At 39.8% G+C, this 27,620-nt stretch overlaps 1 pseudogene across 1 annotated transcript; it reads left to right on the top strand.

Annotated features, from left to right (window-relative positions):
• Window positions 1-18,173: 18,173 nt before the first annotated feature.
• On the top strand, window positions 18,174-27,092 carry LOC143855772 (uncharacterized; annotated as a pseudogene). The gene is made up of 5 exons (XR_013238078.1): window positions 18,174-18,254; window positions 22,502-23,145; window positions 23,277-23,375; window positions 26,515-26,584; window positions 26,779-27,092. The product of XR_013238078.1 is annotated as an uncharacterized LOC143855772 (transcript).
• Window positions 27,093-27,620: the final 528 nt, after the last annotated feature.

Genomic DNA, 27,620 nt, shown 5'->3' with positions numbered 1-27,620 from the left:
AGAGAGAGAGAGAGAGAGAGAGAGTCTTCTCCTCCGGCAACCCAGCCGGAATCCGGCGAGGCCAAACCCATTTCCGACCGGCCATCCACCGATCACCACCACCATCATCCGACCCTCCATCCACCACAGACCACCACCTCTTCTCCTCCGGCAACCCAACCGGATTCCGGCCACCTTCTCCGACATCCTCCCAACCAACCACCGGAGCTCCACCGGCATCCACATCTCCTCCACCCCACCTCCAGCGGGCCCCACCTCCAGCGGGCCCCACCTCCAGCGGGTCCCACATCAGCGGGTCCCACATCAGCGGGCCCCACACAAGCACGACTCTGTCAACACCTTCCTGGATCTCTTGTGGCGTAAGTTCATTTTTTTTTTTTTTTTTAATTATTCATTCTTTGCACTACACACACGGGTCCCACAGCGGGTCCCACAGCGGGTCCCACATCCGCGGGTCCCACAGCGGGTCCCAAAGCGGGTCCCACAGAGGGTCCCACATCTGCGGGTCCCACATCCGCGGGTCCCACAGCGGGTCCCACATCAGTAGGTCCCACAGCGGGTCCCACAGCGGGTCCCACAGGGGGTCCCACATCCGCGGGTCCCACAGCGGGTCCCACATCAGTAGGTCCCACAGCGGGTCCCACATCCGCGGGTCCCAAAGCGGGTCCCACAACGGGTCCTACAGCGGGTCCCACAACGGGTCCCAAAGCGGGTCCCACAGAGGGTCCCACATCCGCGGGTCCCACATCAGCGGGTCCCACAGCGGGTCCCACAACGGGTCCCACAACGGGTCCCACAACGGGTCCCGCAGCGGGTCCCACAACAGCGGGTCCCACATCAACGAGTCCTACTATGAATAGTAGTTTTGAATAGTACTTATAAATAGTAATTATGAATAGTAGTTTTGAATAGTACTTATAAATAGTAATTATGAATAGTAGTTTTGAATAGTACCTATAAATAGTAATTATGAATAGTATTTTTGAATAGTAATCTTGTATAGTAATTATAAATAGTAATTATAACAGTCTTCAGCACAGGAGTCAGTCCTTCAGTCAGTCCAGGAGTTTTTCCTATCATCATAGGGGTTAGGATTCTGTCCATCCTCTCATCAAGTCGTGATCTTTACCCGCTCCTGCAAGGTATAGGATGCTGTCCAACCCTTGCCGAGTTATTTTCCTGTTCGTTCCCCCGCAAAGCATAGGATGCTATCCAACCTTTGCGGGATTCCAGAAGTCTCCCTACCCGTATGATGATAGGATTTTATTCTCTGGTGTCAAAAAACAATAAAAACATTTCAAAAATACTTGAAAACAACAAAAACATTCCAAAAAACACTTGAAAATTCAAAAACATCTCAAAAACAATTCAAAATCCAAAAACATTTTAAAAATCAAAATTTCAAAAAAAATCTTGAGTCATGTGCAGAGTAGTTAGGAATTCTGGTCCGAACTACGTTGGCTTGATCCCTTTCAACAGGGTACGTAGTGCAGCTTGGGGTCCACATCCCAGGTCCAGCCAAACCTTTAAAAATAAACATTTCAAATATTCCAAAAAAATACAAAAAACTTCAAAACCTTTTCAAAAAGATCTTCCCCTAGAGTTAGGAGTCTGTCCTAGATATTTAGGGTGTTTTAGAGTTAGGAGTCGGTCTTGATTTGTATTGATGTGGTGTGTCCTGTCGTGTGAGTGTCCCTAGAGTTAGGAGGCCTCGAGTCGATCGGTCAGACACTTAGTCGAACCGATGGCTAGACTAGGAAGCATATAGTCAGCCCATGGTTTTCTTTATGTTGCACAGCCTAGATACACATAGGATGTAGGGCCCACCTGCATTAGCTTAAGGCTAAACAACCTGCATTAGTTAGGACATATAGAGAGTCCTAAAAATCACAATCCACTTGAATTTAAGCAATCGCAGAAAAAGCTTTAAAAACTAGTCGAGTCTAGTTGATCGAGTCTAGGATAGCGGTCCTAGAGGTTTAGGCATTGTAGTTTAGCATAGGACACCGAACTACGTTGGCTCTGATTCTTCCCGAGGCCGGGATACGTAGTGCAGCTAGGATGGATGGCCATCCTGGTCCGAGTCAAGTCCTACATTAGAATTTTAGGATTTGTCTTGTTGAGTCGTGTGTTGCGTATTTTGCTGTGTTTTCTTATTTTCATGTACAGATCCTATACCTTTAGCTGTAGCATGCATGTGCTTGTCCACCAGAACTTAGACACCAATTAGGCATGTCACATATAATCTAACTATTCTTAGGCGACATATCTTTCATTTCTTTTGTGTGTGCTTCTTATTCATCTCCGAGACATGCATGATTAGCTAGACGTTATCTCGGAGATATTCGTTCCCATTTCACATGATTTTCTCCCAAAACTCTTCAAAATTAATAATAAATGGCATAAGAGACCAGGTGCTAGCACTTGGGCGAATTGGGGGCGCCTAATCCCTTCCCCATTCGTCATCAGGCACGAACCCTTTGTATCTCTGGTTATCTGTTGCGACAGAGCACAGCATGGGATCCAGGGCCCACTTCCTTGGATGGCGACTCTTTCTTTGCTTAAGGTGCGTCTCGAATCCGGGCTAGTTCCCGAATCGAGAGGTATCTCACTTTACATCGCCGCTCATGCTGTGAGGGGCACTCTTTCGAGGGTTCCTTGGTGGGGCTCTCCTTCACGTGGATGATCTAGAGACTCGCGCGGGGGCCCGTCCCCTCACGCCCGTCCCGGATCTGGTTCCACAGTAGGTTGATTACCTTGTTCAATGGTTCAAAAGGGTGAAAGACATTGATATAAGTGCATTCCCCATTGATGAAGTCATTGTTCGGCCCATACAAAATAACGGGTGATGTAACTTCCAATTACTTGAGTTAGGGAAACCTACGTAAACGATTAATTCTTATTGTTGCATATTCTTCATGTTTTGCAGCTACGATTGTGGGCTATTAGTTTTGAAAGAGATGGAATACCTCAGCCGTGACGCTAGTTTAGATTTCACGCAGAAAGATATTACAGCTATGCTAACTTCTCTATTTTTTGAAATGTTAAATGGGGTGTATGGGAAAGTATCCATTTAACTTTTGGGAGGAAGTGATGTTGTAACTTTGTAATGTAGTTGTTGTTTTGTTTCGTGGGCATGATTTGTAATGTAATCGTCGTTTCAGTTATTTTGTGCTTGATACATGGATAAAGGTCATTTATTGCTGGTGGGGGCCATTCAATTTTATAGTTACATATTGATGATATGTATTAGCTTGAAAATCAGCCATTTAGTTGCAAAAGGATTTCAATCCCAGGACCAAAGTAGAGTTCATATTCTGAGTGCCGAGAGTTTATCGCTCTTTGGTAATGAAGGTGCAGGTTTGGTGGAGGTTTGGTGGAGTTTGATTGAACCGTCATATTCTGATGCCCAGTTGGAGCCAAAAACTACTGGACATCCTTCGGGAGTCCGATTGAACCGTCGGAATTTCGAGTCGGAAGTCCGACGATTCATTCGGACTCCCGAATGATGCCCAGTTGGAACCAAACACTACTGGACATCCTTCGGGAGTCCGAGTGGACCTTCGAAATTCCGATTCGGACGTCCGACGATTCATTCGGACTCCCGAAGGATGCCCAGTTGGAACCAAAATCTACTGGACATACTTCAGGAGTCCGATTGAACCTTCGGAATTCCGATTCGGGAGTCCGACGGTTCATTCGGAATTCCGAATGATGCCCTCAGTGTACCAAAAAATACCGCACATCCATCGGCAGTCCCAATGACTATTCGGAATACTGAGTCGGGCGTCTGAGTATTCCTTCAGACTCCCGATGATCCCATAACGAACTAAAAATTACTTTAATGCAATTCTACTCGGATCCCCGATGATGCCCAGATTGGATGCCAATTCTACTCGCATGAATTCGGGAGTCCGAATTAATCGTCGGACTTCCGGATAAGACTTCCGAAGGTTCTTTCGGACTCCCAAATAAACCCAGATTGGAGACCAACTCTATACACAGAGAGAGAAAGAGAGAGAGAGAGGATAGAGAGATAGAGAGATAGAGAGAGGTCAACATAAACATGGCAATAACGAAACAAAAGTGTTGAAGCAGTTGTTCGAATATGAACAGGGTGTATCCAATAGCAATTAAAAGTGTGGTTCGAAACAAAATTGTTCAAGCAGCTGTTCCGAAATTGTGGTTCCAAAAAATGTACAGTTCCGGGCAACTAGTAGGTACAACAACATTTAAATTTTACAATTTTCGTCTGAGTAAGTATCATGTGTAGTAACAAGGTTCCCAAAATCATTGCCACTTTTTTACAATTTTCATGTGAGTAAGTATCATGTGTAGTAACAAAGTTCCCAAAATCATTGCCACTTTGTACAGAAAAACCAACAACTCCATCCCTAAGTAAAGAAAGGAGGTGCGAAGGACACTCCGGACCTACAAGAGAAAGTTGGTACAATCAATAAAAATTATGGGTTTAATATGAAAATCATATCAAGTGCGTAATAATGAAACATACCTGTTCTGTGTAGGTGCGGATGGACCGATGGGAGTCATATTTAACTGACGATTTATGAGGGGAGGATTTTTACATGTTCTTTTGTTATGTCCAGGTTCCCCACATGATTTGCAGTTGTGATGTTGTCCAAATTGCAGCCCTCTCTCTATTCGTACTTTTTTGGGTCGTCCGGGCTGTCGTCTTACTCGCGGTGGCAATAGTACTACTAAATCATAGGATGGCTCGGGCCATTGTGTTCGATCTAAAGTTGGATGAATCACCTCCTCATACGTACTCCAATATGTTGAAGCCAAAAACCAATCCTGGCAGTACTTATATCGGTCAAGCTTATTTAATCCCATAGCTGCTATGCCATGCCCACACGGCAATCCCATTGTTTGGAAAAGACCACACGTACATGTTTTCTTCTCTAAATCCACACTATCCGTATGAGTGGATGAGAGGACTTCATATTCATTCCAACTACACGTGCGGGGTAGAAACTTACTGTCAAACGAACATGATCTGTCCAACCACTTTTCTGCTCTATGAGTTAAATGCGTTTTCCATGTAGCCGCAGCTTTCCGGCGAAACTGGAAGAAGTCTTGTACTTTCCATCTAGTGTGATCGACTAGAGCAGCAATCGGCAACTCCCTTGCGCCCTTCAATACGTTGTTGAAGCACTCTGCTGCATTAGTGGTGAGCACATTCCACCTAGCCCCTTTAAAATGTACATTAGCCCAATTTTCTTTAGGAATCTCAGATATCTATTTCTCTGCTTTTTCATTCTTTGCTTTTATGAGTTCCATCGCCTCCTTATGGTCACTCTCCCTTAAGGCATATGCCGCTCTCGAAAATAGTTTACAAAGTTTTTGACTCTTAAAGGTCTTCAACAGATTGGCATTGAGGTGACGAATACAGTAGCTATGGTATGATCCCAGTAATGCTTCAGCAACAGCTCTAACCAGACCCTTCATCCGATCGGAGGAAATCGTAAATTCATTGTTGTTTTTGTCTACTGGCATCACCCTCTGGCGGAGTAAAAGAAGACACCATAGCCAACTGTCAAAGTTCTCGTTCTCAACCACAGCAAAAGCTAACGGAAATAATCCACCATCACCATCTAGAGTTGTCGCAGCTAATAAGATTCCTTTATATTTCCCCCGCAAATGTGTCCCATCAATTAGTATCAGGGGTCTAACTGTTCGACTGAACGCACGAATGCTGGGGTCGAATGACCAAAATAAACGACCAAATGTGTCATCTCCACTAGCCCAAAGCTGCCGGGTTCGGTATACACGCATAATGGTGCCAGGATTACATCTCTCCATCTCCTGAGCATATGCAGGAAGGATGCGGTAAGAAGCCTCCGCATTTCCACACATAATTTCGTGTATAATGACCTTCGCATTGAAAGCCTTCGTATAGCTTAAGGTTATACTCCACTTATCCTTGACGTATGCTCTTATCAAACTAGGTGTCACATCTCCTGGACGGGGAAATAACCCTAGGCAGGTTTTAGCTGCCCAAGATGCTGTGCCAAGGGGATGATCATTACCACTCATCGTACATGAGCATGTATGCTCTGGCACAAACCTGTTCACCCTGACAGAATCCAGGTAATTTGTCCCACTGATTCTGAAAGGACAACTTCCATTCTTGCATCTAACAGCATACTTTGTAGGTTTTGAGTCTACTGGGACGAATACAAAACGCCTATCAATTGCATACTCTCTAACTTTGTTCTTAAATACTTTAAAATTCGGGAAGATTCCCCCCACCTTCAACTCTTCAAGTCCTATTCTCCCCACATTTAATTCATCCACAACCATTTCATCTACTTCCATCGGCTCCCTTGTATACGTATTACCGAACGGGTCGCCGATAATGTTATGTACACCATCCTGGTCTCCGATAATGTTATCTACACCATCCTCGTCTCCGATAATGTTATCTACACTATCCTGATCATCTGCACCATCCTGCTCTACACCTTGGCTGTCATCGTCCTCATCAAAGTCCTCATTGTCCTCATCAAAGTCCGCATTACCATCCTCGCAAATGGCATCATTAACATGCATATCACTATGAAAATCCCTATTGAACCGTGCATCGTGCCTGTATAATAAGGAATAGGTTAGAATGAAATTCAATGAGACAAAAATATAACCTCCCAACTAAATATAATTTCTATAATTTATTACATGGAAGTGCTCTTATGTTCAGTTGTATCTTCCTCTGTCTCATTAAAAATTGGATCCTCATAATCTTCATCCAAGTGTACTGAATATCTGCCAACCCGATCAACATTAGAGTAACAATAATGGAATCATAAATTCATCAATGGAATCACAATTTAATACACGGATAGTACCTATTGTTGGTATGTCCTTTGCCATGTCGTATTCGTTTGCTGGGAGCTTCAGCTGGAATAGGTGTTGCTGACACTGCACGAACAGAATTATTTTTGGGACTCAAAGCAGGTTCGACTAGAGTAGAAGCTTCATAATGTTCATTTATCTGAACTACATTTCTGAGCAATGAAAATTTCCACATGAGATAATATTCTAATGGAATGAGAATTTAAAGAATGCGAAAGTCCAGCTGAGTTAATATTTTACCTCTTCATGGGTGCAGATATAATTTCTCCAACTCTGTACTCTTTAGTTATGTACAGGCTGATAGAATTAAAAAGGCTATTCTCAAAAACCATCCTCACCATACCTAGGTCATCATCATTTCGAATATCGCATAACACGATTTGATATGGATCCATGACATACCGACATTTTATAGATAATGACACGCGACATCCTGTGGTCCCAATCCTTTGGTGAATTAGAGACTGAAATTCCAGAAAAATTATATGGCGATTCACTGTTAAACACATTTTCGTCCCGCCAATATATTGGAATGATACTTCATCCTTCAAGTACCCATCAACGTGTAACATAAAAGAAGCCCTGTTTTCCACCATTTTTGCACACCCTGTTTCGATAAGAACCATTATTACACTTATGACAACTTTTGGACCAAAACATAAGTATTACACTTTTGGAAGCACATTTTATAAGCCGAAACCACTACGGAACCACATTTTCTACGGCGGAACCATTACGGAACCACATTTTATAGCTCGAAACCATTAGGGAACCACATTTTTCACCCCGGAACCACTAGGGAACCACATTTTCTGCCATGAAACCACTAGGGAACCACATTTTATACCTCGGAACCAATAGGGAACCACATTTCACCCCGGAACCACCTGGGAACCACATTTTATAAGCCGAAACCACTACGGAAGCACATTTTCTACGGCGGAACCATTACGGAACCACATTTTATAGCTCGAAACCATTAGGGAACCACATTTTTCACCCCGGAACCACCTGGGAACCACATTTTATAAGCCGAAACCACTACGGAACAACATTTTCTATGGCGGAACCATTACGGAACCACATTTTATAGCTCGAAACCATTATGGAACCACATTTTTCACCCCGGAACCACTAGGGAACCACATTTTCTGCCATAGAACCACTAGGGAACCACATTTTATACCTCAGAACCAATAGGGAACCACATTTAACCCCGGAACCACCTGGAAACCACATTTTATAAGCCGAAACCACTACGGAACCACATTTTCAACGGCGGAACCATTATGGAACCGCATTTTATAGCTCGAAACCATTAGGGAACCACATTTTTCACCCCGGAACCACCTGGGAACCACATTTTATAAGCCGAAACCACTACGGAACCACATTTTCTACGGCGGAACGATTACGGAACCACATTTTCCACCCCGGAACCATTAGGGAACCACATTTTCCACCCCGGAACCACTAGGGAACCACATTTTCTGCCATGGAACCACTAAGGAACCACATTTTATACCTCTGAACCACTAGGGAACCATATTTTCTAGCGTGGAACCACTAGGGAACCACATTTTATAAGCCGAAACCACTACGGAAAAACATTTTCTACAGCGGAACCATTACGGAACCACATTTTATAGCTCGAAACCATTAGAGAACCACATTTTTCACCCCGGAACCACTAGGGAACCACATTTTCTGCCATGGAACCACTAGGGAACCACATTTTATACCTTGGAACCAGTAGGGAACCACATTTTATACCTCGGAACCACTAGGGAACCACATTTTATAGCTTGGAACCACAATTTCCACCCTGCAACCACCATTTATACCCCGGAACCACTAGGGAACCACATTTTATACCTCGGAAATACTAGGGAACCAAATTTTATAGCCCGGAACCACTAGGGAACCACATTTTCTACCCTGTAAACACATTTTCTACCCCGGAACCACATTTTATAGCTCGAAACCATTACGGAACCACATTTTTCACCCCTGAACCACTAGGGAACCACATTTTATAAGCCGAAACCACTACGGAACCACATTTTCTACGGCGGAACCATTACGGAACCACATTTTATAGCTCGAAATCATTAGGGAACCACATTTTTCACCCCGGAACCACTAGGGAACCACATTTTCTGCCATGGAACCACTAGGGAACCACATTTTATACCTCGGAACCACTAGGGAATCATATTTTCTAGCCCGGAACCGCTAGGGAACCACATTTTATAAGCCGAAACCACTACGGAAAAACATTTTCTACCGCGGAACCATTACGGAACCACATTTTGTAGCTTGAAACCATTGGAGAACCACATTTTTCACCCCAGAACCACTAGGGAACCACATTTTATACCTCGGAACCAGTAGGGAACCACATTTTATACCTCGGAACCACTAGGGAACCACATTTTATAGCTCGGAACCACTACGGAACCACAATTTCCACCCCGGAACCACATTTTCTACCCTGGAACCACTACGGAACCACTAGGGAACCACATTTTATAGGCCGAAACCACTACGGAACCACATTTTCTACGGCGGAACCGTTACGGAACCACATTTTATAGCTCGAAACCATTAGGGAACCACATTTTTCACCCCGGAACTACTAGGGAACCACATTTTCTGCCATGGAACCACTAGGGAACCACATTTTATACCTCGGAACCACTAGGGAACCATATTTTCTAGCCCAGAACCACTAGGGAACCACATTTTATAAGCCGATACCACTACGGAAAAACATTTTCTACCGCGGAACCATTACGGAACCACATTTTATAGCTTGAAACCATTAGAGAACCACATTTTTCACCCCAGAACCACTAGGGAACCACATTTTCTGCCATGAAACCACTAGGGAACGACATTTTATACCTCGGAACCAGTAGGGAACCACATTTCACTCCGGAACCACCTGGGAATCACATATTATAAGCCGAAACCACTGCGGAACCACATTTTCTACGGCGGAACCATTACGGAACGACATTTTATAGCTCGAAACCATTAGGGAACCACATTTTTCACTCCGGAATCACCTGGGAACCACATTTTATAAGCCGAAACCACTACGGAACCACATTTTCTACGGTCGAACCATTACGGAACCACATTTTATAGCTCGAAACCATTAGGGAACCACATTTTTCACCCCGGAACTACTAGGGAACCACATTTTCTGCCATGAAACCACTAGGGAACCACATTTTATACCTCGGAACCAGTAGGGAACCACATTTCACCCCGGAACCACCTGGGAACCACATTTTATAAGCCGAAACGACTACGGAACCACATTTTCAACGGCGGAACCATTATGGAACCACATTTTATAGCTCGAAACCATTAGAGAACCACATTTTTCACCCCATAACCACCTGGGAACCACATTTTATAAGCCGAATCCACTACGGAACCACATTTTCTACGGTGGAACCATTACGGAACCACATTTTATAGCTCGAAACCATTAGGGAACCACATTTTCACCCCGGAACCACTAGGGAACCACATTTTCTGCCATGGAACCACTAGGGAACCACATTTTATACCTCAGAACCCGTAGGGAACCACATTTTATACCTCAGAACCACTAGGGAACCACATTTTATAGCTCGAAACCACTACGGAACCACAATTTCCACCCCGGAACCACCATTTATACCCCGGAGCCACTAGGGAACCATATTTTATACCTCGGAAACACTAGGTAACCAAATTTTATAGCCCGGAACCACTAGGGACCCACATTTTCTACCCTGGAACCACTACGGAACCACATTTTCTACCTCAGAACCACATTTTATAGCTCGAAACCATTACAGAATCACATTTTTCACCCCGGAACCACTAGGGAACCACATTTTATAAGCCGAAACCACTACGGAACCACATTTTCTACGGCGGAACCATTACGGAACCACATTTTATAGCTCGAAACCATTAGGGAACCACATTGTTCACCCCGGAACCACCTGGGAACCACATTTTATAAGCCGAAACCACTACGGAACCACATTTTCTACGGCGGAACCATTACGGAATCACATTTTATAGCTCGAAACCATTAGGGAACCACAATTTTCACCTCGGAACCACTAGGGAACCACATTTTCTGCCATGGAAATACTAGGGAACCACATTTTATACCTCGGAACCACTATGGAACCATATTTTCTAGCCCGTAACCACTAGGGAACCACATTTTATAAGCCGAAACCACTACGGAACCACATTTTCTACCGCGGAACCATTACGGAACCACATTTTGTAGCTCGAAACCACTGCGGAACCACATTTTATAGCTCGAAACCACTGCGGAACCACATTTTATACCTCGGAACCATTAGGGAACCACTTTTTATACATCGGAACCACTAGGGAACCATATTTTCTAGCCTGGAACCACTAGGGAACCACATTTTATAAGCCGAAACCACTACGGAACCACATTTTCTACCGCAGAACCATTACGGAACCACATTTTATAGCTCGAAACCACTGCGGAATCACATTTTATACCTCGGAACCACTAGGAAACCACATTTCATAGCTCGGAACCACTAGGGAACCACACTTTCCACCCCGGAACCACTAGGGAACCACTTTTTTTACCCCGGAACCATTAGGAACCACATTTCATACCTCGGAACCACTAGGGAACCACATTTTATATCCCAGAACCACTAGGGAACCACATTTTATACATCGGAACCACTAGGGAACCACATTTTATACATCGGAACCACTAGGGAACCATATTTTCTACCCCGGAACCACTAGGGAACCACATTTTATAAGCCGAAACCACTACGGAAAAACATTTTCTACAGCGGAACCATTACGGAACCACATTTTATAACTTGAAACCATTAGAGAACCACATTTTTCACCCCGGAACCACTAGGGAATCACATTTTCTGCCATGGAACCACTAGGGAACCACATTTTATACCTCCGAACCAGTAGGGAACCATATTTTCTACTCCGGAACCACTAGGGAACCACATTTTATAAGTCAAAACCACTACGGAAACACATTTTATACCCCGGAACCACTACGGAACCACCTTTTATACCCCGGAACCACTGCGGAACCACATTTTATACCTCGGAACCACTAGGGAACCACATTTTATAGCTCGGAACCACTACGGAACCACAATTTCCACCCCGGAACCACTACGGAACCACATTTTATACCTCCGAACCACTAGGGAACTAAATGTTATTGCCCAGAACCACTAGGGAACCACATTTTCTACCCTGGAACCACTACGGAACCACATTTTCTACCCCGGAACCACTAGGGAACCACATTTAATACTCCGGAACCACTACGGAACAACATTTTATACCGCTGAATCAGTAAAGAACCACATTTTATACCACATAACCACTAGGGAACCAAATTTTATACCTCAGAACCACTACGGAACCACATTTTATACCCCGGAACCACTATGGAACCACATCTTCAGCGGTAAAAAATGTCTTCGAACCATTAAATAGTGCTTCCAAGGCCTAAGTAATGGTTCCAATAAGTTTTAAACACCAATGATACGTCTATGATGACTTTTAAAACCACTAAAATACTGTAATAATATATCAAACACTAGTTCGACTCTTGGAACTACAATTTTGAGTCTTGGAACCACTATGTAACCTTTCGAAACTACTAAATTGTGGTTCCAAGGCCTACGTAATGGTTTCAATATGTTCCAAACACTAATGATACAGTCATGATCCCTTTCACAACCAATAAAGTAGTCTTACAATATACCAACCACTTGGGAACCATAATTTACAGTAATGAAACCACTATTTAACCTCCGAGGAACCACTAAATTGTGATTCCGAAGCCTAACTATTGGTTCCAAGAGTCCAAGTATACATACGAATCCAATCAGGCTTCCCTCTACACACATACACACACACACACACACACACACACACAGAGAGAGAGAGAGAGAGAGAGAGTTACAGAGAGAGAGGTCAAGATAAACATGGTAATATCCAAACAAATAAGCTGGTAGACCATGAGAACATGAAAACAACGCACAAATAACATGAAAAATATGAAAACCCAAGAAATCATGAGAACATGAAAACATGAAAAGAAAAGAATATGTAAACCCTTTTCAACTAGAGGAGAATGGCCATACTTGGAGCTATGTTTATCAACCAAGAAGAAACAAGTAATGGTGTTTTCTTCCCAAACGACTGGCTGTTATTCACGTTGGATGAGCTACCAAGGTATCCAACAATGGTGGTTTTTCACGTTGGAAGTTCATTTGGGAAGAAGAAAAAGAGAAGGTGGTAGGTGAAATAGCATAGGGAAACGAGCTTCTAAAAAGGGTGGGAAAAACCAAGGGGTATATATGTCCTAAAGGCCTAATTTCGTACCCTGACAGCCCCTCTTCTATAATTTTGAAAAAACTACTCTTACTTCACAATATCATGAAAACTTTGCATTATTGTAACAATTTTCCCTATAAATAAAGGCGAAGACTTTTTTGGGCCATCGGAAAAGTTTAAGGCTTTGTTACTGTTATAAAAAAGAAAGGAAAATGTTTTTTTATATATAGTGAAAGTAGCATGTTGTTTTTCTTTAAAGGGCTGTCAACATGGTTTAAAATTTCGACCGAAATCCGAAATTTCGGATACCGGTGGGGACCGAAACCGAAAATTTCCGAAATTCAATTTTTCACCATTTACCAATTTTTGGACCGAAATTTCGGTTTAAAGACATTATTTATTAAAAAAAAAAAGTGTTGCAAAATTTCGGTCCGGAATTTGGAACCAAATTACCAAATTTCGGACCGAAATTTCGGTTTTTGGTGGGGTCCGAAAAGGTTACCGGAACCTAAATTTTAAACCATGGCTGTCAAAAGGTTATTTACAGTTCCCAAAAGCTCTAACAACTCCAATTAGGAGCAAAACGACATTCTACTTTCGCTGCGTATAAAAACATTGGACTGTTAAAATCATTTCCCAAAAGAAAAAGTTAAATAACTTTAGGCTAATAATATTGGCACTACTGTGTTTTAATAATTGCACTCATTTCTCTTGTCTTTTATTATTTAAACACCTGCCAAAGGTTATTATTGTTCCCAAAAATCTCTTACAATTTATCTATTCATGTTTGTCGAGAGGACGATCCCATCTTATTCTTACATTTAAACCGGATTAAACAATGAATTGGAAATAGCCAACTGACCATATTTTACACTATGGTTACATTTAGACTTATAGTTCCATAAAGGTATTTAAAACAGAAAAGACAAGATGAGTTTGTGCAATTATTAAAACATGGTAGTGCCAATATTGGCTACCTAACTTTCTTTTATTATTTAAACAGCTGTCAAAGGTTATTACAGTCCCAAAAGGCTCTCAAAAGTCAGTTAAAACAGCAAAAGACAAGTTGAGTTTGTGTAATTATTAAAACATTGTAGTGCCAATATTGTGGCCTAACTTTCTTTGATTATTTAAACAGTTATTAGAGGTTATTACAGTCCCAAAAAGCTCTCAAAAGACAATTAAAACAGAGAAGACAAGCTGACTTTGTACAATTATTAAAACATGTTAGTGCCCAAAACACATGGTCGCATGTAAGGGTGGGCCAACCGTGAAAGCGTGTGTCAATATACCCTGTTTTTTCCGGGCGAAGGTTGTTTAGCAAGCGTGGTATCCCGTCTTTAACCTGTATTTTAGAGAGAAAAAAACCTCTCTAACAGAGAGATTAGAAACTGACTGTTTGAACTTTGAAGCCCCTTTCCCTGTTACAAAGCGTGACTTTTTTTCCTGCTTGGATGTATATTGATTTCTCAATTCCTACAGCATAACCTTTTTAAGGTTCAAGAGGATGAAGAGAAGCAGTGAGCAAAAGAAAATTCCCTCGTCCAGTGGAAGCCTTCATTAATTTCATAAAAGTTAATTTTTCATTCCCTCTCCAACGAATACAATTTTCCTTCTTATTCTCAAACTCTTGACAAGCAACTACTATCAATAGAATCCTACCTACAAATTAGCTAAAGCCAATTTCCAAACACAGCCGAATACAATCACCTATAAAATGGAAACTACTAAAATAAGAAGAATGCAATCCCTACAACTACTAAAGATAAAGATATGTAAAATCCAATCTCCTATCCTCGCCAGCCATGCACATGACATTCCCTTCCCCATGAATTCGACCTTGTCCTCAAGGTTGGAAGGTTGGATATCTTGTCGTGAAGGCTTTCCAATCCTCCCAAGTAGCATCTTCCGCAAACAAATTGGACCATTCCACGAGAACTTGTGTAACAGCCTGATTATTTCTCTTGACGAACCGCCTGTCTAGAATGGCTACTCGTTCCAACCGAATACGGCCTTCATCGTCCACCATGGGGAGCTGCGATTGGGCCACCACCTGCTGCCCAACCTTTTTCTTTAAGAGGGAGACATGAAAAACAGGGTGAATACGGCATGAAGAAGGGAGTTCAAGTTTGTATGCAGCCTTACCAATCTTTTGCAGAACTAGATATGTGCTGAAATACTTGGGAGCCAGCTTGAAATTGGGTCGAAGGGCCACTGACAACTGTTTGTATGGTTGCAAGCGCAGATAGACCCAATCTCCTTCTTCAAATTCACGATCGCTACGATGCAAGTCTGCGTTCTTCTTCATTCGGACTTGAGCCTGCTGTAAATTATCCCTCAAGAGCCTGATGACAGACTCACGATCCTTGAGTTGCTGATCCACTGCGGCTACACATGAGTCACCTGCGTTATATGTGATGTGAGATGGAGGTGGTTGACCATAGAGAGCCTCAGAAGGAGTTGTTTTTGTGGAGGTGTGGAAGTTGGTATTATACCACCACTCGGCGAGGGAAAGCCATTGGGTCCATTGTTTGGGCCGATCACCTATCATGCATCGTAGGCAGTTTTTGAGGCATTGATTAACAATTTCTGTCTGCCCATCAGTTTGCGGGTGGTAAGCCGAGATCATTTTCAGTTGTGTCCCTTGCAATTTTGCAAACGGAATAATTCAGTCCAAAAATGGCTTGTGAAAACCACATCGCGGTCACTATAACAATCGAAGAAGGCATCCCATGTAGTTTATAAATATTGTCAAAAAAGACTTGCGCTACAGCCTTGGCCGTATATGGATGTGCTATCGGTATAAAATGTGATGCCTTGGAAAGCCTGTCAACTACAACAAAAATCACGTCTTTCCTATGTGATGGCGCTAGCCCTTCAATGAAATCAATTGAGATATCATTCCAAATTCTAGTCGGGATCGGCAGGGGCTGTAATAGGCCTGGATACGCCACCTGTTCAGTCTTATGGGCGCAAAAGTAGAAAGATTAAACTATTCTATGCTACCATGAAAAAAAATACTTAAATTCAGCTGCAGATAAATTTTACAAAAATTCATTTGTTCAAGATCACAGAAGAAATTTGGAGAATGATAATCCCGAAAAATCCTAGACTGATCAGAATTTTCTAGTAACTCATCTTTAAAATTTGAATCAAATCTTCACCCATGTCAAGACCCACTTTTTGTTCGCATTATTATATATATATATATATATATATATATATATATATATATAGAGGAAACTGTTGGTGAGCTTAAGCTCACCAAACTTATGGTGAGCTAGCTTGCCCAATTACATGGGGTCCCACATTTTGGGGAGTGATCCAAAACCCGTGCATCACAACATAAATAGGTTGTGCCCGTAAAATCATTTACATAGGCTGATCCTAGCCCTCCAATCTATAGAGGTTTCCATAATTATTGTTCCTCTTAAATCGGATAGTTAAGATCACCCTATAGATTTTTTATTACAAAAGCATAAAGGAGGGGGTAGGATTGAAATTATGTGGCTTTAATGGGTGCCTTTCTGAAAAAGTATAAAGGAGTGGGTAGGATTGAAAATATGTGGGTTGAATGGGTGCCTTTGTTAAAAAAGTAAAAAAAAAGTGATGTGTAATTCTATTAGAATTTTGGGAGAAATTCAAATAATTCTCTCATTTTCTCTTCTGCTATATAGTATACTAGTAATACCCGACGTGCGATGCACAACACGGCCCAAAAAAAGGACTATGATACAAAAAAAAATTAGTTAAAAAAAAGTAGAAACAATAAGCAAAAAAGTATGCATAACCACTTACCAAAAAATGAAAAATGCAAAAGAAGTGAAAAAAAATGCACAATGCGGAGAAAAAAAAGTAAATGATACAAAATTTTCAAATGAATTGTTGTGTAAAAAAATAAAAAAAATGCACGACACAGCCAAAAAAAAGTATATGAAACAACAAAAACAAACGTTATTTAAAAAATATGTAGAAAAAATAAGAGGGGGTAGGATTGAAAATATATGGGTTGAATGGGTACCTTTGTTAAAAAGCATAAAGGAGGGGGTAGGATTGAAAATATGTGGGTTGAACGGGTGCTTTTGTTTAAAAGCATAAAGGATGTAGGATTGAAAATATGTGGGTTGAATGGCTGCCTTTGTTAGAAAAAGTCAAAAAAAGTGAGGTGTCAATTCCACCGAATTTTCAAAAAATTCAAAAAAGCTTGGGCTTTTCCTTCTAGCTTATTATATATAAAGAGAAGAACATATTTGCGAGTGTTAGGATTATGCGAAAACTCACATATAGGAAGTTTAGGGTTATGCAAAAAAAAAAGGAATATGATACAAAAAATAGTTAAAAATATGTAGAAACAATAAGCAAAAGAGTATGCATAACCACTTACCAAGTAATGGAAAAAATGCAAAAAAATAGTTTTCCAGGCCGACAAAGAACTGTACGGACCACAGTATAGGTTGATCCAAACCGTCGATGTGATGGAATACAACATCAATCGGTTGTGCCCGTGAAATCATTTACATAGGCTGATCCTAGCCCTTCAATCAATGCACAGGTCGACAAAGAACTGTACGGACCACATTATAGGTTGATCCAAACCGTCCATGTGATGGCACATAACATCAATCAGTTGTGCCCGTAAAATCATTTCCATAGGCTGATCCTAGCCCTCCAATCAATCGAGGTTTCCATAATTGTTGTTCCTCTTCAGGTGCCCAGAATTCGTCAATATTTTGCAAGTTGTCCCGCATGCGTAATATCAAGTAGTTTTTTTGTCATTGTCATATGTCTATACCTCTTCTTGGTAGTTTGTTCCGTAATTGTCATATACACGTACCCTATGTCGTTATTTTTTGTATTAAATGACAAATCAATTGACGAATTTACCCTCAAATAATTTCTCATAGACATAGATGTTAGATAGCAGCAAAGGGGTCAATGGTAAAAGAGTAATGCTGACGTGTAAAGGTGATACGGATTTGAGCGCACATGAGGTATTTAAAACTTAGAGGCATGGGAATTTGAGGGCACATGAGGCATTTCTCTCTTTTAGCTGAGCTGTAAATTTGACAAAATTTTCCGAAAATTCAGAAAAGCCTGGGCTTTTCTTCCTAGCTTATTATAGTAGATAGATAGATATATATATTGTTAGAGATTTTCAAAATGGTATTGGAAATTAAAATGGTTTTCACAAGTTTTAATTTTAATTTTAAATATAAAAACAATTTTCAGACAGGGCCGGTAGACCGGGGTATCCAGGGTGACCGCGGATTGTTACTGGAAACTTGAACGATTTCCAGAAAGGTGTGGGAGGTCGATCGTGGAAGGTCCGGTCGACCGTGGTTCTTTGGATCGAGAAAAATAAAGAAACAGAAGCGTGTCGGCAGGAGACAGTGGAAGCCCGGTCGACCGCGGATTAGGCGTGGTTATTCGGTTATAACCGAACCGAATAGACCAAAATTTGATAACCGAAATAATTTCGATAACCGAAACCGAACTGAAATTTCTAAAAACCGAACCGATTAGAAATTCGATTATTCGGTTATAACCGAATAGTGGGAGAAAAAGAGGGAAAATGCAAAATCTCGGTTCGGATCGGAGGGCTAGGATCATCCGATCGAAATGATTTTTTGAGCACAACCTAATTAAGTTGTGATCAATCAAATGGATGGTTTTGATCATCCTACGGAGTGCCCATATAGTACTTTTTTTTTGAAAAAATAATGGTTTTTATCATAATGTCGGTTATTCGATTAACCGAATTTGTTTTTGAGATAACTGAAACCGAATAACCGAATTTTCAAAAAAAAAATAACCGAAACCGAACTGAAAAGGAAAAAAACCGAACTGAACCGACCAAACCAATTCAGTTCAGTTTGGTTATTCGGTTATAACCGAATAATGAACCCCCCTACCGCAGATGTTCGAAAAACTATTCGTTGGGAGAAAATAGACATGGCTTTTCACTTCTGTTTTTCATTTTTTCTTCATGTCTTTTGCTTCCCAATAGTCATGGATGTTTTTCAAACACAAGGGACACTTTGTGGATGATCCAAAACACTTAAATCATCAATAGTTGTGATCGAATGGTCATTATTCAAACCAAACCAAGAGATGTCTTGAAGAGATGCCTCTCTTAGTGAATAGACATCTAGTGCTCTATAAAAAGAGCAGAAATCTATCTTTTCAATATAGAAAAATAGTTATTGTTGTAGTTTCTTGTTCTCTCTCTAGCAATCTCTCTCTCACTTGTTTTTCGAATTAATTCGTTCATAAAAAATAGCACTAAAATCTGTTTTCTGTAGAAACAGTTTTAGTGATTTTTTTAAGGCTGAAGTTCTTGAAAGGTGTTTTGGGTTTGATTCGGCTTGTGCTATCATCAAACATTTGTAGGATTGTCCTACAAGGCTTCATTGTATCTTGGAGGCAATTCGCAGATCCCCTTTGCACACAACTAGTGGGGGCGAATATGGTCTTATGGAAAGCGATTACGCGCCTTGAAGCTTCTTATTCTTTTTCTTCTCATATCCACGACTGAAGGAATTTCTCCAATATATATATATATATATATATATATATATATATATACACACACACATACACTAAGCACATAACTTTCCAAAATGTCATCGCCTTTTCCAAGGAAAACAATTTTGGAAAAGTTTTTCCGCCCCTACTCATTATGACTCTATCTCTTAGCATTTAATGGTCACATTTTTTGGGAACGGTAAATACCATCCTACGCCTTTTTTTTTTTTGGAAAAAGCAATGCAGAGTTCACGTAATTGTCATATTTTGACGCATTTCTTTTGCCGTTTTTTCTGTATTGGTCATATAAAGGTGCCTTTTCTCGGTACTTTTTCTACTTTGTTGACCTTTTTCCGTCATGATTATTATTGCTAGCACGGGTGGGGTCCGGGTCACAGTCCGGGGTGATAATTTGGCTGTTTGATGGGGTAGGGACTACCATTTTACATGGGTTTTTTTATTGGATAGGGCCCACCTTTTGCACATCATTTTTCATAGTTTGGGTCTCACCACTTTAAACCCATGCATAGCATGGGCCCGGATTACTAGTATATATATATATATATATATATATATATATATATATATATATATATATATATATATATAGAGAGAGAGAGAGAGAGAGAGAGAGAGAGAGAGGAATAAGAGTGTGCGCTCGACCGCACCAAGCTTAGGTGCGGTCGAGGGCCAAAAACTCATGTGGCTCCACATTGTTAGGATGGCCCAAAGCATTCATTTGCAAGACCCCATCATAGATAGGGTGTGTACAAAAAATCAGCTCCATAGGATCATCCTAACCCATCCAAAAGTGGAGGGCAAAATGGACAGACACCGTTTGCCACAAATATGCCCATTTTTGCCCTCCACTTTTGGAGGGGTTTGGATGATCCAATGGAGCTGATTTTTTGTACACACCCTATCTATGATGGGGCCTTGCAAATGAATGGTTTTGATCACTACAAAAAGTGTGGGACCCATGTGTTTAGGCCCTCGACCGCACCTAAGCTTAGGTGCGGTCGACCGCACACTCTTATTCCTCATATATATATATATATATATATATATATATATATATATATATATTTAAAAGAAATATTTGAGTTGGAACAAACGTCCAAAAATGTAATGCTAGTGGTGGAGATAAATATTTGTTCCGGTGAAATTGAAAATGACTTAGGATACTAGGTTACTAATATTTTGGTTTTATCTTCTTAGAAAGTAGGTCATTAGTTTCTTGATTTATTAGGATTTTATTTCCTAAGTGTATTAGGATTGCACCTCATATTATAGGTGCTTTCTTATTGTAATAGGATTCTAGATCTTTCTTTTACTTATTTAGGGATGGATTTTCTTTTATATTAGAGGTTGTAACATGTAAGTTTCAATGAATCATGGAATAGTATCAAAGACGTTTTGTCTCTCTATCTCTCTCTTCCCCCCTTTCCTAGTAGATTCTAGGGCAATTATCGGATCGTACGCTTTGGATGCGATTTCACGTTTGATCTTCTACGTTAGAGAAAATAAATGACAATATAAAAGGAAAGAGATCAACCCATGGCGACTCAATTTGAACACTACCTTGCATTTGATTTGCACTACCTTGCATTTGATTTGAAGAAATTGAAATGAGTATCTGAGGCAAGGCAATACGCATGAACCGTGTGCAGACTCTTTCTCTTTTCTCCCACAGCTAGATTGAATCGAAATATGAACAATTGTATTTATTCTGCCTTTAATGTCAGATATTGCAGTTCAAGAAAGCCATGGAAGAGTACAAAGAGAGTCATCTATAGACACTCCGGCTACAAGAAAAAGAAGAAAAAAGAGATGAGAAAGATAAAACCTAAGAGAGATGTGACTTAAGAGAGTAGTGAACTATTTATAGAGTCTAATGGATGAAGAGAGAAGAAGGTCCGTAGAGTTGCGTAGGATAAAAATAAAACCAATCCCAAGAAGAATATTGGGCCATTGGAAAAGTTTAGGGCTTTGTTATTATTATAAAAAGAAAGAAAAATGATTTTAACACTCCAAATCTAGGTTTTAGGTTTAGCTTGAAAAATCAAGGTTTTAGCTTGTAAAATCCAATCCTGGATTATAAATATATGTATCCAAACAGTTTTTTTTTTTTTTTTTTTTTTTTTTTTTTTTTTTTTTTTTAAATCCCTTCTAAACCCTATATTTTGCCAGTATCTTGTTATTAAATTTCTCGCTCAGATCTTATGATAACCATGGAAATAACTAAATAAAGACTAATCTAATCTTAGCTAGTATCCAAATCAATTCTAGTTACTTAATCCACCCAACCTACCTAATCTACCGTACAAGCAATCCAATAAACAGATCTTTTAAGATCTTACATACCCTAAATCCAAACTAATTTATTCTACTGTAGCAGAACCCATCTAGGTGCGTAACATAAAGCTTGCATTTTACAATCCTGCAAATGAACAATCAAGGTTTTAGCTTATAACAATCAAGATTTTAGCTTGTAAAATCCAAGATTTTACAATCCAAGATTATAAAATCCTCCTATCCTTACAACTATGTAAATCACGATATTTTCGTTGATTTTTTTTATTTTACTTTTTTGCAGGGAGAGCTAATCCAACTTCCAATTTTGTCAGCTCTGACTGCGATAACCAGACTTCTCATTAGATATCTGTTCATTTTTTAACTTCTCCAAGTTTTTATCATGGAGATTTTGAAGTAGCAAAAGAAAGAGGTGGCATTTTGTTATTCGAGCCGTGGTTTGCAGAACTCTGCTTATTTATCTAGAGAATGCTCTGTTGGGATCGATTTTGCGAGGCATTGGAGCGAAAACGTTAGTGTTGAGGTTAGGGGATTTGGCAGCTCGAAGCACTGGAATCAAATGCAGGGCTTTTGTTCCAATAAATGTTTTGTTGGCTTCATCTAGAGACAAGAGAAGTAGTGGGTTTGGTAGGGTAAGGAATAAGAAGTTTGAAACTAGGAGCATGTTGCAACCGCGGCAGGTTGAAGTGGAGTATGTTGCGCCGGCTGTTGTAGTTCTAACAGCGGGAGGGGATGTTAGTTTAGTGAAGGATACTACAGTTGTTGATACAAACTCTTCTCCAGAACTTGACAATGGAGGTAGTGGTGGGAATTCAATTGGTGGAAATGGTGGTAATGGGAAATTTCCTTCTGGGGGGAGGTGGTGGGGGTAGTGATCATGACAGAGATGACAATGTAGAAGAGGAGTTTGGCCCAGCATTGAAGTTTGAAGAGGTGATGCGATAGACCAAAGCACGGGGGGCAAGTCTCCCTTCCAACATGTTAGAGGCTGCTAAGACCATTGGCATTCGCAAAGTTCTTCTTCTTAGATACTTGGATTTACAGGTAGTTAATTGATAGCATGCCAATTTGTCAGCACAATAAAATTCCCTATACAGTAGACTTAGAAGTTATATTGTTTAGTTTCTTCCTCCAAATGTTTTCGTATTTAATTTATTTGATTTCCCTAATTGTAGGGGTCAGTTTGGCCTGCAGGTGTCGCAATGAGGACATGATCATTACTTCGGAACCGAATGCTTGCCGATCCCTCTTTTCTATATAAAGTTGGAACAGTGGTATGTCAAACTCATTTGTTTTATGCTCCTAGGATAAAGTTCCATTCAACCAAAGGGATATGTCATTGTTGATGCAGATAGTTGTTGACTCTTCTGTGCGACTTGCAGAAGTTCAAAAAAAGGGCATGGATTTCTAGGCAGAGTATGAGTTGTATGTTGCAGATCTTTTGGTTGGGGTGGTCGTTAACATTGCTTTAGTTGTTATGTTAGCACCATATGCTCGCATTGGGCAGCCATCTGTGGCGAAAGGATTCTTTGGAAGCATGCAACGTACTTACGGAGCGCTGCAGTGTAGGTTAGTAGTTCACCTCCAAATTCAATCCTGTTAATTCCCTAAGAGCCCGTTTACCTCTTGGATTTGGATTTGGAGGTGAATTTGGATTTTTAAATCCAAATTCGGCGTTTGGCAAGCCTTTATGACATCTGGATTTGGATTTGGATTTGAGTGAAATCCACAAGATTTACAAATTCCTCATCTTAGTATAATTTTTTGGATTTATAAATACTTTCTGCCAGAGGTTATTTATAAATCTAAATCTGACCCGTGAGGGGTTAAAATGACCAAAATATATCAAAAAAGTGTTAAATGACTTAAGTACCCACATGACATTAAAAACTGATTAAAATACATCGTATTAGGTAAAATGATTAGAAAACCCCCGAATTAGGCAAAATGACCGAAATCCCCTATACCAGGTAAAAATGACAAAATACACCCGAGTCGTGCAAAATGACTAAAATACGCTTATGACATAAAAATGATCAAAATAACTTCATATAGGGTAAAATGACTAGAATACCCCAATATCATGGAAAATTACTAAAATACCCCTAGATCAAGTAAAAATGACCAATGGCTCATAAAAAAGACTAAAATGACTAAAAATACCATCATGAGATAAAAATGATAAAAATACGCCATATTAGGTAAAATGATTAGAAATACTACTATACCAGGTAAAAATGACAAAATACCCCCGAGTCGTGTAAAATGACAAAAATACCCTTACGACATAAAAATGATCAAAATAACCTCATATAGGGTAAAATGACTAAAATACCCCAAGATCATGGAAAATTATCGAAATGCCCCTATATCAAGTCAAAATGACCTATGGCTCATGAAAAATGACCAAAAATACCCTCATGAGATAAAAATGATAAAAATACGCCATATTAAGTAAAATGACTAGAATACCCCCGGGTCATGCAAAATGACCGGAATACACCTATACCGGGTGAAAATGACCAAATACCCTGAGTCATGAAAAATGACTAAAACACACTTACGACATAAAAATGATCAAAATACCCCCATATAGGGTAAAATGACTAGAATACCCCTGGATTATGGAAAATGGCTGAAATGCCCCTTTATCAAGTATTTTAGGGCTTTTTGGTTTTGTTAGATTTCAAATTCAAATCCAAAGAGCATTCAAACAAAAATAATAATAATTTAGATTTGAAATCCAAATCTATACGTGGTCATCCAAACGGCATTATTTATAAATTTGTGAATTTTAAAATTCTTGATTTCAAATCCCTGGATTTTGGAAATCCAAATTCACCTCCAAATCCAAATCCAAGGGGTATCCAAATGGGCCTTAAGTAAATTTAGCATTGTTTTCAACTTTCTTTGCCCTTGTCTGTGTGCATAAGTTTCATGTGATAAGCTGCATACCCAGAGTGCACAGTTCTTCCTTCTTTCAACTTTTGTGGACTATGTTCTTATTTATGTGTTAATTTTTAAGCATCATGGGGGTCCACTGGAGGAGTTTTTCTATCTGAAGCCACCATTCAATGCATCAATCTTTCATCGACCAAAATTCTAAGAGAGATAATAATTGACCAAACTCGAACTTCTCTCTGAGCTGGTACTCAAATAAATATCTGGTTGATGTGCCCACTTAAAATTTTATCAATTTGCATGTTTGACACAGTTTTATCTTATGGTTTACATGGAAATATGTGGTGGGTGCATTTTTTTTTTTCTTTGAAAGTGGTGGCCAAATACATTAAAACAAAAAAAAAGAAAAAAGAAAGAAAGGGAATACTTCCAACGCTCCGAAGCAACAAAAGTATAAAATCATGGTGGGAGAGAGTCGAAGAGAGCTAGAGATTCTTTCGATACTCCCTCTCTAGCTAACACATCTGCTATCTGATTAGTAGAGCGTCAGACATGATGGGAAACTACCTCCAAGGACCTCACCCAGCCATTCATTTCTTCAAACCACCTATCAAATCTGCATGGCGGTTTTTGACGACCTTTGAGCAATCAAATGACATTCAATGAATCACCTTCTACCACGACTTTCTTATGATGATTTTTCATAATAAGTTCCAACCCCCGATGTACTGCACGCACCTCCGTTTCTGAAGCATCCGCTACTCCAATAGGCCCCGTAAAAGCCCAAAGAACCTCATTCCTAAGAACACCCCTAACTCCCGCGGTGGATGCATTCATAAGAACAATTAAAATGGGTCAATTTTTCTATTCGTAATTATTTTAAGCTATTTTATTCATTAGCTTGGCAGGATGGAACTCAGCCATATAGGATTTTGTTGGGTTGATCATGTCTACAGGATTTACTCTTGGACATTAAACTTTTTTCTAGTAATTAATTGTTGACTGATGAATAGTTTATTAATATTGTGTATCTATGTTGCATTGTATAGGAAGACAGTCATAATGTCTTAATTGGTGATTGTCATCAAGGTTTTAAATGTCGGTTTCAGTGGTGCGAAATAATATTTCAGTTTCGGTGGAAATACTGGCCGAAATCATGTAAAAATTTGACAAAAATTTTGGTTTTCTTAAAATTTCCACCAAAAATGTACAAAATTTTGGTGGAAATCATTACATTCCGGTAGAAATTTTGTAAATAAGGGTGAAAAACAAAATTTTGGTTTCGGCCGAAATTTCGGAGAATCATGTAAGAATCCGATGCAATGTAATTTCGGTTTCGGTTTGACCGAAACCGAAATATTTCGGCTGAAATTTCGTATTTCAGCCGAAATTTAAAACTATGATTGTCAGTGTTTGTACTTTGTTGTTGGCTATATTCTCCATTTTCTTCTCATTTAGAACTTGAAATGATCATTAGGAATTCTCTTTAAATTACCAACTTCTCTTTTGCAGTGTTTTTGAAGCTGAAAGGCCAGGATGCCAATTTTCTATCTAGCAACGGGTTGGAACATACTTCTATAAGGTATCATACTCTCCTCCTCACTCTTGAATATGAGACTATTTCTTGACCTTTTGGAGCAATATCTAGAACTATAACCCTCTTCTTGTCGACTTTTTCTCATATTTCTTAAAAATTATGTGGCGCTATGTTGAGTACTTGGCATTACTTCTTGTCCATAATAGTTGACATAGTTTATTTACACAATCTGGTCCAAGGAGTTCTGTATGCATCTGTTGGGTTTGCTTGTGAACATGTAGGACAAGGAATTGCAAATTTGATCATGACTGCCAAACGGTATACTCACATCTTTACTTGTCCTGTATTCGTTTCTGGATTCATGCAATTGGCTACCATGTTTATTAGATCTTGTACTTCTCATATCCTTTCGCGTTGCTTATATATGAGTTTTTTTGGATATGTGAGGTTTATGAAGCTTCTTTTTGCTCTCTTGATTTGATTATTGGCCTTGTATTTTATTTTTAGTATTGTGCTTTTTAGACATAGTAGGAAAGTGACAAGTGGTGTAAGAAGCATATTTGAGTGGAACTTGTGTTTCATTTGTTGCTGAAAATATGACGTAATTTTGTATTGTAACTTGTGTTTCCTTGATGTATCTGAACTTGCATGTTCTAAAAATGCAAAGTTCATAGAACTTGTGTTTCCTTGATGTATCTGAACTTGCATGTATTTTGTGTCAGTATTTTTTTGAAATATTAACAAAATATAAAAAAATATTGAAGTTTTATCCGCCAAAACCATCCAGCCTCTACTTTGCTGCATCATATTTTCTTCATAATACATCGGCATGTTACTTTTTTGGTAGGTAACCTCCAGGCTATCAGCATGATACATTGCCAAGAAGTTAGAAGCATATTCACGAACAATTCAATCATTGTATTAGAATTGAGTGATATACTCTCTTTTTTAGCAGCACTTCAAGTTTGTCCTCAATTTATGTAATAATTTAACTTCAGAAAAATCTAATTCGTTAGTGCTTGTAAATGTGAACATTAACCCAAATTTAACTGTTCAACTCTCCCACCAAGCATCTGCCTAG

This window comes from Tasmannia lanceolata, unplaced genomic scaffold (assembly GCF_043159265.1).
Source record: "Tasmannia lanceolata isolate RefF3 unplaced genomic scaffold, GAP_Taslan_0.1 ptg000023l, whole genome shotgun sequence".
In the NCBI taxonomy this organism is placed as follows: Eukaryota; Viridiplantae; Streptophyta; class Magnoliopsida; order Canellales; family Winteraceae; genus Tasmannia; species Tasmannia lanceolata.
Note: the sequence above shows the minus strand (reverse complement) of the source record. Positions and strands in the feature narration are given on the sequence as shown.